This window comes from Episyrphus balteatus, chromosome 3 (genome assembly GCF_945859705.1).
Source record: "Episyrphus balteatus chromosome 3, idEpiBalt1.1, whole genome shotgun sequence".
Lineage (NCBI taxonomy): Eukaryota > Metazoa > Arthropoda > Insecta > Diptera > Syrphidae > Episyrphus > Episyrphus balteatus.
Window position 1 is genome coordinate 12,141,688 of NC_079136.1, and position 9,828 is coordinate 12,151,515.

Below are 9,828 nucleotides of genomic sequence, written 5' to 3' on the forward strand. Positions count from 1 at the left end.
ATCGAACTCGAGATAACAATTTTACATGACATTACGATGATGGAGAATGCCAAAAAAGTGGGTCCGGCAATTCTGTCTGTCTGTCTGTCTGTCTGTCTGTCTGTCTGTCCGTCTGTCTGTCTGTAAGAACCTCGAGCTACAGCCTAAACTACTGAAGCGATTTTCTTCAAACTTGGTAGTTAACAGTTTTGGGTGATTCCCTAGAGGAGAAATTGAAGTTTTTTTTTTTGGACCAAAACTAACGGTACCTGTCATATAACGGAAACAGAAAAGTTGATTTATTTCAAAAACGGCTCTAACGATTTTGATTAAAATTTTTATGCTTACTGTTACAGATAAGAGCCTTCTTTGATAATGCAAAAAATATTTTTTGTACCGTTATTAACGGTACCTGCCATAGAACGGTTTTTTGGATTTATGAATTTCTCATAAACGACAAAACAGATTTCGACCAAATTTTTAATACAGAAACGTTTAAACAATCATTATTTAAAAAAGTTTTAAATTTTTCAAAAAACACATTTTTGGATTTTTAAAAAATATTTCAAAATTTTTTTTTGAAAAATCAATTTTTTGGAAACGGGCTGGTGAAAAATTTTGAAATTTCGTTTTTATGTGTAAATTAATTATTTATTCAAAATTGCATATCAACTTTTTTTTTTACAAATGTTAGAAAATTTTTATATATAAAAAATTATTTTTTTAAAAAACGGCTCTAACGATTTTCGAAAAATTTTTTCTAAAAATTCCTTTTTATACAAGAAATAAAATGGCATACTTAGTGTTTTGTAAAAGAGCATTTAAAACGGTATTTAATTATTTATAAAAACAGATTTTATTTTTTTGCAGCACTAACGAAATTCCGTGAAAATATCAAATTTTAATTTTTCCCTTATTTTGTTCAATTGAAAACTTTAACATTAGAGTAACTTTTACCATAAGAGCAAGTACGTGCGACCCCAGTCGTGCAATTTATTTTTTGATATTTTGTTATCATTTTTTCATATCAATTTCTCATTCCAAATTATTGAAAAAAATAAAATAAAAAATTGTTAATGTGTACTAATTTAAAGGCGCTTTGTGTTTTTTCGAAGTAAAATGTATGATTTACTAAGAAAATTTGATCGGCAATAAGATTTTACTTCACATAGTTTGGGAGAAAATAACAAAACAATTATATCACCTATAATAGAAAAATAATATCACCACTATTTTGTAAAGAATATTCACTTTCAGTAATGTTTTGAAAAAAAGAAAGAAAATACTTAATATAATAAAAAATAAAAAGAAAGAAATAGGTTTCATTATAAAAAACTAAAACGTAAAATCTAGTCAACACTGATATTTTAATTGTCAAAGTGAAATTTCCACTATCCACTTAAACTTTAAAAAATGTCAAAATGATATTTTTATTGTGAAAGTGATATGATAAAATAAAATAAAATGATATGATAAAATATCAAAATTGATATTTTAATTGTTGGACGACGTTTGTCACTGAAAAATGTTAATTGATAGCTGTTATTATCAAATTTTTTTTTCGGTGTGACAGTTTTGATTGAATTTTTTTTTGTAGATCACGAAAACTAATTATTTTTGTAAAAGTTAACAACATTTTTTGAAATATTATACTGAACTTCGGAAATAGGGGCTAAAAATTAGATTTTTCAAACTTAGACGTGATATTTAATAAAAAAAAAAAAAACAATTATTTGAGCTGAATTGAGTTAAATATTAAGCCAAGGATATGGACACTATAGAGGTGAAAAGACAAATTTTCAGCTGCTGAAGATTTATCCTGTTCTGGGTGCAGGCTAAATTTGTATCTTTAGAGAATACATTTTTGATCAAAGAGGTTTTGTGTATTTTTGTTAATAAAGCCTAGAACGCAGCTGAAGTGGAACGAACAATGTTTAAGTCTCCAAAATCGACAACGAAAATGCTAACGAAAAAATATCATCGAGTATTCTGTCAAATTCAAAATAAAAAAATCCAAATTAAAAATTTAAATTAAAAACCTAGAAAAAACAACAGAAAATAATTTCTAACACAAAAAAAAATGAATTAAAAGTGAAAAAACTGCTTTTGGAATCAAGAAAATGCACAGGACAGTAAAAAGTAAGTAACAAATACGTGAACACTCTCCAAATTATCACTTAAACTGCGAACTGAAAAACGAAAAGCAAAACGAAATTTTTCGTTTAAGATGTATGGAAAATTTCGATTTGCTTCAGCTACGTACATATACCTACTAGGCTTTAATGTTCAAAACTTAATAAACAAAGAAATTTGTAAAAAATAATACAAGAATGTTGACTAAACATAAAACATAAAATTCAAAGCACAACGCGTTTTGGGAGTTTGAAAATTGTAAAGACTAAAGCCTAGTACGCAGCTGAAACGAAATTTTTCATACAAAATTGGGTTAATGAAATCTTGAACGAAATTAAATTTGTTTTGTTTTTGCTTTAAAACTAATTTTCTGATGTTTTTTCTTGAATTTTTTTATTTGTACTTTTATTTTTTTTTAATTTTTTATAATACCCGATGGTATTTTTTCGTTAACATGTTCGCTGTTGACTTTGGAGAGTTCAAAATGTTTCGTTTCGCTTCAGCTGCGTACTAGGCTTTACTAATGTTTTTAACACCATTAAATCTTTTATTTTGCAGCTTAAAAAAACTTTAAGCCACTGTCAAAATGTATCCATTTAATAATTAACATGAATGTCAAAAATTTGTCTTTGGACAAACAGCCTAAAAGACAAGATCATCAATTTTTGGTTATTTCTAAACATTTTTTACAAACCATCAGTGAGAGAAAAGTCCATTTGTCATTTAACTGCTGTTTAAACCATTGATTGTATCTATGTATGCAGTATTTTTTTTATATGATATTTTACTATACAGTTTTTGTATAAGGCTTAGGAAGGCTTCTAATTTTTTTTTTGCTCGCTTACGCTCGCATGTAAACAAAATTTTGCTCGGTCTGAGCTAACCCCTCACGAAGTGAAATCCTAGCTACGGCTATGGCTCAGGCTCACTGCTCAGTACGCAGCATTGCAATCCAATCCAATTATCAGTGTTAATTTTTTGCTAATATAATAATGAACATGAAGCAATCAAGTGAACATGGGAGAACAGTAGAAATATTGTATGCTCTTAAAGCTGTTTTTATAGGTAAAACTGCTCTCTGTTCTTTGTTACTTCACTGCTCTTTTTCACAAAATGTTCTCGGCTCTTTAAAATTTCACTGCTTTCTTGTGAGAATTCTCTTCTTCATTTCTTATTATTTGATCTACGATGAAAAATGCAAAGATGTAGATAAAAGTTTACTATGATGATGACAAAACAGAGAAGTTCAATTTGTAATATCATTGTTTCAGTGCATTCAAGGAGTTAATTCTTTAAAAAATTCGGAAATAGTTAGCTTCTCTTTATTTATTTTGTCTTTCATATTTTCAATCATATTTTAAATCAAATCTATGGAAAGTGAAACTCAGCTTTTACTTTTGTATAAATACCAAAATACCAAAAGCGTATTCGGTGTACGGGTACACTGAGGGAAAAAATAAATTGAAGTTGAAACATCGTTGTTTCAAAGATGAACTACTTTGATTTATGTGACTACGCTTTTCCCTCAACGTAGCGGTACAAAATTGTATCGTGCCGCTTCAGGGCTACGAACCGTTCTACTTCCTTTCTACATGTAAAATATTATAAAGCTGTATGTAGAGCTGGTCGTAAAATAAATTTAAAGAAAAAAAATTAAAACTGATCAAAGCTCAAACTAAAAAAAAGCAAAAAACTAAAAAATATCGCCCCTAGATTTTTATTTAAAGAAGCGAATGAAAATATTTTTAAATTATTTTTTTGGTGTTTTTTGGGGATCGGGTCAAAATTCTGATTTTCAAAATTCTGCCAGTATTATACTTAAAGAAAAAAATTCTGCCAATTCTGTATTTTTTTAGAGCATATGCGTTGACTAAAGAAAAATACACCTCATTAATGTAATTCAACATTGGTACTTTCCTAAATTTTTTTGTTTAAGTGTCGCAAATATTTTTTAAAATGCATAGACTGACTTTCTTTCAAATAAATTTTATAACTTATTGGAACCGATGTTGTTTGATACAAAATATTCCTTTTCTTATTAAAATTTATTAAAATGCATTTAAAAGGGTTTGGAAAATGTTAAAAAGCAAGCGCTTTTTAACATTTTCCAAACCCTTTTTTAATTTTTTGCAGAATTTTGAAAAACAGAATTATGAAAAGCAGAATTTTGAAAAACAGAATTTTGAAAAACAGAATTTTGAAAAGCAGAATTTTGAAAGCAGAATTTTGACAAAAGAATTTTGACCCCGGCAGAACTTTGACCCCAACCCTGTTTTTTGCGTTTTTTGGATATAACTTTTTTGTTAAGACAAATAAAAAAAAAACTAAAAATATCGCCCCTAGATTTTTATTTAACGAAGCGAATGGTGTTTATTTTATGAAAATGGGTCCATTATTACAGTGGTAACGAAAGTCCAAAAATTTTTAAATTAATTTTTGGGTGTTTTTTGTGTATTTAACGAAGTGAATACACATTATTACAGTGGTGACGAAAGTCCAAAATTTAAAAAAATAATTTTTTTGATGTGTTTTGCGTTTTTTGGCCATAACTTTTTTGTTAAGACAAATAAAAAAAAACTAAAATATATCGCCCCTAGATTTTTATTTAATGAAGCGAATGCCGTTTAATTTTTCAAAATCAGACGAGTTTTGCGACTTTGGTGGCTGTCCAAACCTCAGCAGACAAATTGTTTGCAAAGTTCAGGATAATGCAAAAATGTCATTTTCTCCCAAAAATAAAAATCAAATATCGCCGTTTTTTGGGTTTTCTATGTAAAATTACTGCTCTAGTTAAAAAAAAAATTGATTTGCCCAGTAAAATGAAGAATGGCCTAGAAAAAATAACAATTTTGCTTCAGTAAAATCAAAAATTGCGTAGATTTATCACAGGTAACTCAACGTCGATAAGTCAACAATAATAGGGTTTAAAACCGTCCAAAATTTTGATTATTATCTTACCAATCAATCAATTTAAGATTATTGCTCTAAAAAAGATAAATTAGTTCCAATTTCTATTGGCCAAAATGACAACTAACTTTATTTTTAAACCGTGAATATTTTGGACATTATAAAACAATCATCTACCATGTATCTACTAACATTTTTGTAGTTGCATCCATCCTACTATTAAACTATATTTAGGAATTTATCTAATTAAATTAAATCTAAACTCAACTAAACCTCCTTATTCATACATTCCTTAAATCGCGTGACTAATAAATTAAGTTACAAAAAAAAAATGTGATGAAATAAATACCTGCGCGTGATGGATGCTAAACGCTCATTGAACTAAAAAACAAAAACAAAAAAAAAACAGTCAACATACTAATATCATGAGTTGTAATGTGATGTGTAAGTATCAATTGATTCGAATTAAGATTATAAACCGAACAGGTTGTTTGCTTTTATAATTGGATAAGACAAGTTTCTTTTTATTGTTAAACGCTTGTTTTGGATAAGACTTTAATTAGCGTCATCGATGAGCGAGTTTGATATCTAAATTTGTGAGGTTGATGTTTGGATATCTTTATTGCTTTTGAATTGATTTTATTTACACACATAATAACTTTGTTGTGTTTAAATGGCCTAAAAATACAAATTATATAGACCTTGTACAAGAATATTATATTTAATTAAAAAGTGTTTAACATATCAACACTGATATCGTTTTAATTCTAAAAGAGCAGTTTAACATTCCAGTGATTTTGATCGAAAATTACATTAGGGTGATGGAAAAGTAAAAAAAAATATGTAAAATTTTGTTTACAACTTTTGAATAATTTTTTCATTGAAACACTTTCCAATAGCTTTTCTTTTTCTTTAACAAAAAAAAGTTAAAGAAAAATGTTTGTCAATGTCAATTTGCAATATCCTCCTACCGATCCATTTCACTTTAACTTCCCTAATATGAACGATCTGTGTCGTAGTTTTCATATTGATTGATAGCTGAAGGTCTATTGCAAGCATCTGCGCGCAGCTGCAGCCTGCAGCAAAACTGTTGTTCCAACTTCATCGATCAGACGTAAATCTTGACGAAAAGCAGACAGACAAATGACAATATTGAAATCCGTCTCTTTTTCAATGGAAAAACTTATGGCATGCCAAAAAAAACCCACATACAATCACTTGAACCACGAGAAACCATTGTGCGGCACGATTGTCAACTATATACACAATACGATATAAACTCCGACTTGGATGATGGCCCCAAATAAAAGCCTGGAGCTCTTCAATATTCTCCTCCTCCTTCTTCTTTAAAAAAGAGGCAATTATTTTTATTATATTGATATCCTTTCAATCGACGACTACTCTCCTCCCAATTATCTTTGCATTCTATCCCCAAAAGAATAATTAGGTAGTTGATTGACATGCGGGATAAAACGACATACACTCGGAATGCCATAGCAAATTATCGTATACAGTTGGTATAATAAAAGATTGGTCAAAAGGTGATGTGAGGGGTAAAGACCAATAGCCTCAACACTATACGGTCTTATGGTCAGTGGTTGTGCCCCCACTGTTTTGGAACGCGTATACTTTTCGTAACCCGTTCCGCTCATATATTCAGCCAATTACAATATGTTTAACTGCGCGATATCTTTTTTATTAAATTGGATCCCGCGATGAAATCCATTGTCCATGTCACCGATTAATCCTTTTATCTTCTTCGTCACTTCTTTTATCCGTTTGCCTTTTTTTTCTTTAGTTTTTTTTTTGTATTTGCTTTGTTATTTTGTTGCCAATTGCAGTTTTGAATTCATTCACGAGAATGGTAGCCAATAGTTGTCCGTTGAAATGATTGCCAAATGATTTAATAAACATTCTTTAAATATTTAAAAAAGTTCTTTTGCAAGTTTTCATGTTAAAACACTTCTTTAACCCCCTGTCGGCACACGGGTGTGAATTTGGCAGAACAAAAATAAAATGTGGTCACAAAAAAGTGTCTTTATAAGGGTGAAAATACAATTTTTTGGAATTGTGAATACAATATTCGAATTCCTCGGAAAATTCTACATCAATTTCATATATGATTCTTTATAAAATAGTAAGACCGAAAAAAGTTCTAGCGACATGAAAAAGTATAAGCCAAATTCGCAAAAAAGAGGTGTGTCTACAGAGGGTTAATATTGAAAACGAGCCTACTAAAATTTTATCAAAATCGGGGCAATAGTTCACAAGAGAAACAAATTATTTTTTTTTTTAAACTTCAATCAATCAACCGAAATCATCCAAAAATTCCAAAACAAAGTCCTTCGTGGAATAGTTAATGCACCTTGGTACATAAGAAATAGCGATCTACATCGTGACTTACAAATAGAAACGGTTACAGAAGTTGTTAAAAAATACGCTGTATCGCATAATCAGAGACTGCAAAGTCATACCAATTCTGAAATGGTGTCCGTCTTGAATACAAGAAACCATGTTCGAAGATTAAGAAGAACCAAGCCTCATGAGCTTATGGTCTAAAAAAACATGGGAAAGTATTAAAAGTTTAAACTTCCCCCAAAGTGATTTTACAAAGTTAAGAAAGAAAAATCTGATGTCGATCTCTCAAGATTGGTCCTGATAAAGAGGTGGTTTTAGTGGTTAAGAGTCCCACACTACTTGGTGTCGAATACTGCCAAGTGTCTTTTGAAGATTTCCTCCCGTCAAAAAAAAAAAAAAAAAAAAAAAAAAACTTCAATCAAAAATAAATTAAAGATTTCAAAAGATTTAACCTCACCTGGCAACCATGACCAGAATCAAATCTACCTCCTATCAGAGGCCATTAGTTGGGTTAAATATATTGGCCAGCTTGGGGCGTGTTGGTAGCTGATGCTGGTGATGCACATTTTGCTGCTCATTCCGTGTGTGTGTAGAAGCAGACGCTTATAGCGATGTGCTGCAGATTAAGTTCTTGTTTCTTCGTTAAGTATAAATGTCCTGAAGCTGTGAAACGGAGGATGATGATGGTGAATGCAACCTTCAGCATGTGCACAATGGTGTTTGTTTAGTAGTTCATAGTCTTATCAAAATCTTTGAAGGACTTTAGTAGGTATATCCTAAATAAAAACAAAAATTGAATTCTCTTTAACAGCTTCGAATATAGGTATGTATGAATGAGCTACTGGTCATGTTTATTGGATTCAACTCAAGGTGAGATCATTGATAACCACAGTAGAAATTTCATGAAATAGAAACAGATGGAATAACTATAAATATAAGTGTCAGTTGGTATGTAGTTAAATCGACAAATTAATATATTCCGACAAATTAACTTTCAACAACTGTTGAGCGAAACCCTAAAAATTTACTTTTTTTTTGTTGAAGAGATTTTTAATTTCACATTGTAACAACCAAAAAAAAAACATCCGAAATAATAAAATAAAAAAACATGTTTGTATTTTATGCGCTTCGATATTAAAAACGTGTCCGTCACCCCACAAATTAAAATTTGCTTTGTATTTGGATTTTGAAATTAAGTCCAAGAGATACACATTTTACCAACATGTGACATAGGCTAAATCGATCATAACGGTTCTATGGTGTAATGGTTAGCACTCTGGACTTTGAATCCAGCGATCCGAGTTCAAATCTCGGTAGAACCTTCAATACTTTTTTTTTCCTACCTTAAACTTAAGGTATCAATAAAATTCTTTGACGCCAGAAACTAAGTCAGGCTCCACTTTTGTGAATTTATAAATCTTATCTTAATTTAACCTTCAAATTAATTTTTTTTTCTTAGAAAATTAGGTAATTGCTGTTTGTTTTACTTGCGATATAAATATGTTTTATGTAGGTATGGGACAGGTTTAGGGTTTGAAAAATCGAAATCGAGGTAGAAATCAGACATTTCATTGCGATGATGAAGAATGAAAAAAAAAGTGTGTCTAGCTGTCTAGAAATTCTATCTATCTTTTTGTACCTTGAGCTACAAGAAACTGCAAGTACCTCTCATTTCTAACATAAAAATAAAATAGAACGTTTTTTTTTCAAAAATGGTTTTGATTGAAATTTTTGTGTGTCCAAAAAAATATTTTTTGGACCGTTATAAACGGTACCTTTTTCTTTATTATTTAAGAATTTCTCGTAAACGTTTTCTCCGATTTAAATGAAAACAAGAAATTAAAAAAAAAAACATTTTTGGATTTTTGAAAAAGTTAAAATTTATTTTTTTTTTTTTAATCAATTTTTTGGGTTGATGAATATTTTTTTTAATTTCGTTTTTTATGCGTTCATAAATATTATATTAACAATAGCATACCAATTTTGTTTTCGAAAAATGTTATAAAATTTGTTACCTTCTATTATTTTTTTTTTTCTAAAAAATTCCATTTTATAAAAATTTTTATCAAAATCATTTAAAACGATGTTTAAGAAAGTATACAAATAAATTATGTATATTTTTACATTTCTTATGAAATGCCATAGGATATATGTAGATAATAGTACTTCAGATACAAACATATTTTCAAAAAAAAATATTTTATTGGCTTTTGATATTAAATATCATTTTTGTAGTATTAGTACAGGTAAAACAGGCTTTAAAAAAAAAATTGTTACACTCATGAAACTTCGCAAAAAGTTTGCTTTTGGGATAAAAACCAAGGACAAAAAAAGTCTATGAAAAAAAGTTGGGTGGAATTTTTTATCAAAAATATACTGAAAAAAATTGTTAGTCGAACATCATCATATGACACATGTTTTCAAGATATTTTTTGATTCTTAATCTAATGA

General features: G+C 29.2%; 1 non-coding gene across 1 annotated transcript; it reads left to right on the top strand.

The window, feature by feature from the left end:
- The first annotated feature begins 8,627 nt into the window (after window positions 1-8,627).
- Trnaq-uug (transfer RNA glutamine (anticodon UUG)) lies at window positions 8,628-8,699 on the top strand. The gene has a single exon. It is a non-coding gene; the product is annotated as a tRNA-Gln (tRNA).
- Window positions 8,700-9,828: the final 1,129 nt, after the last annotated feature.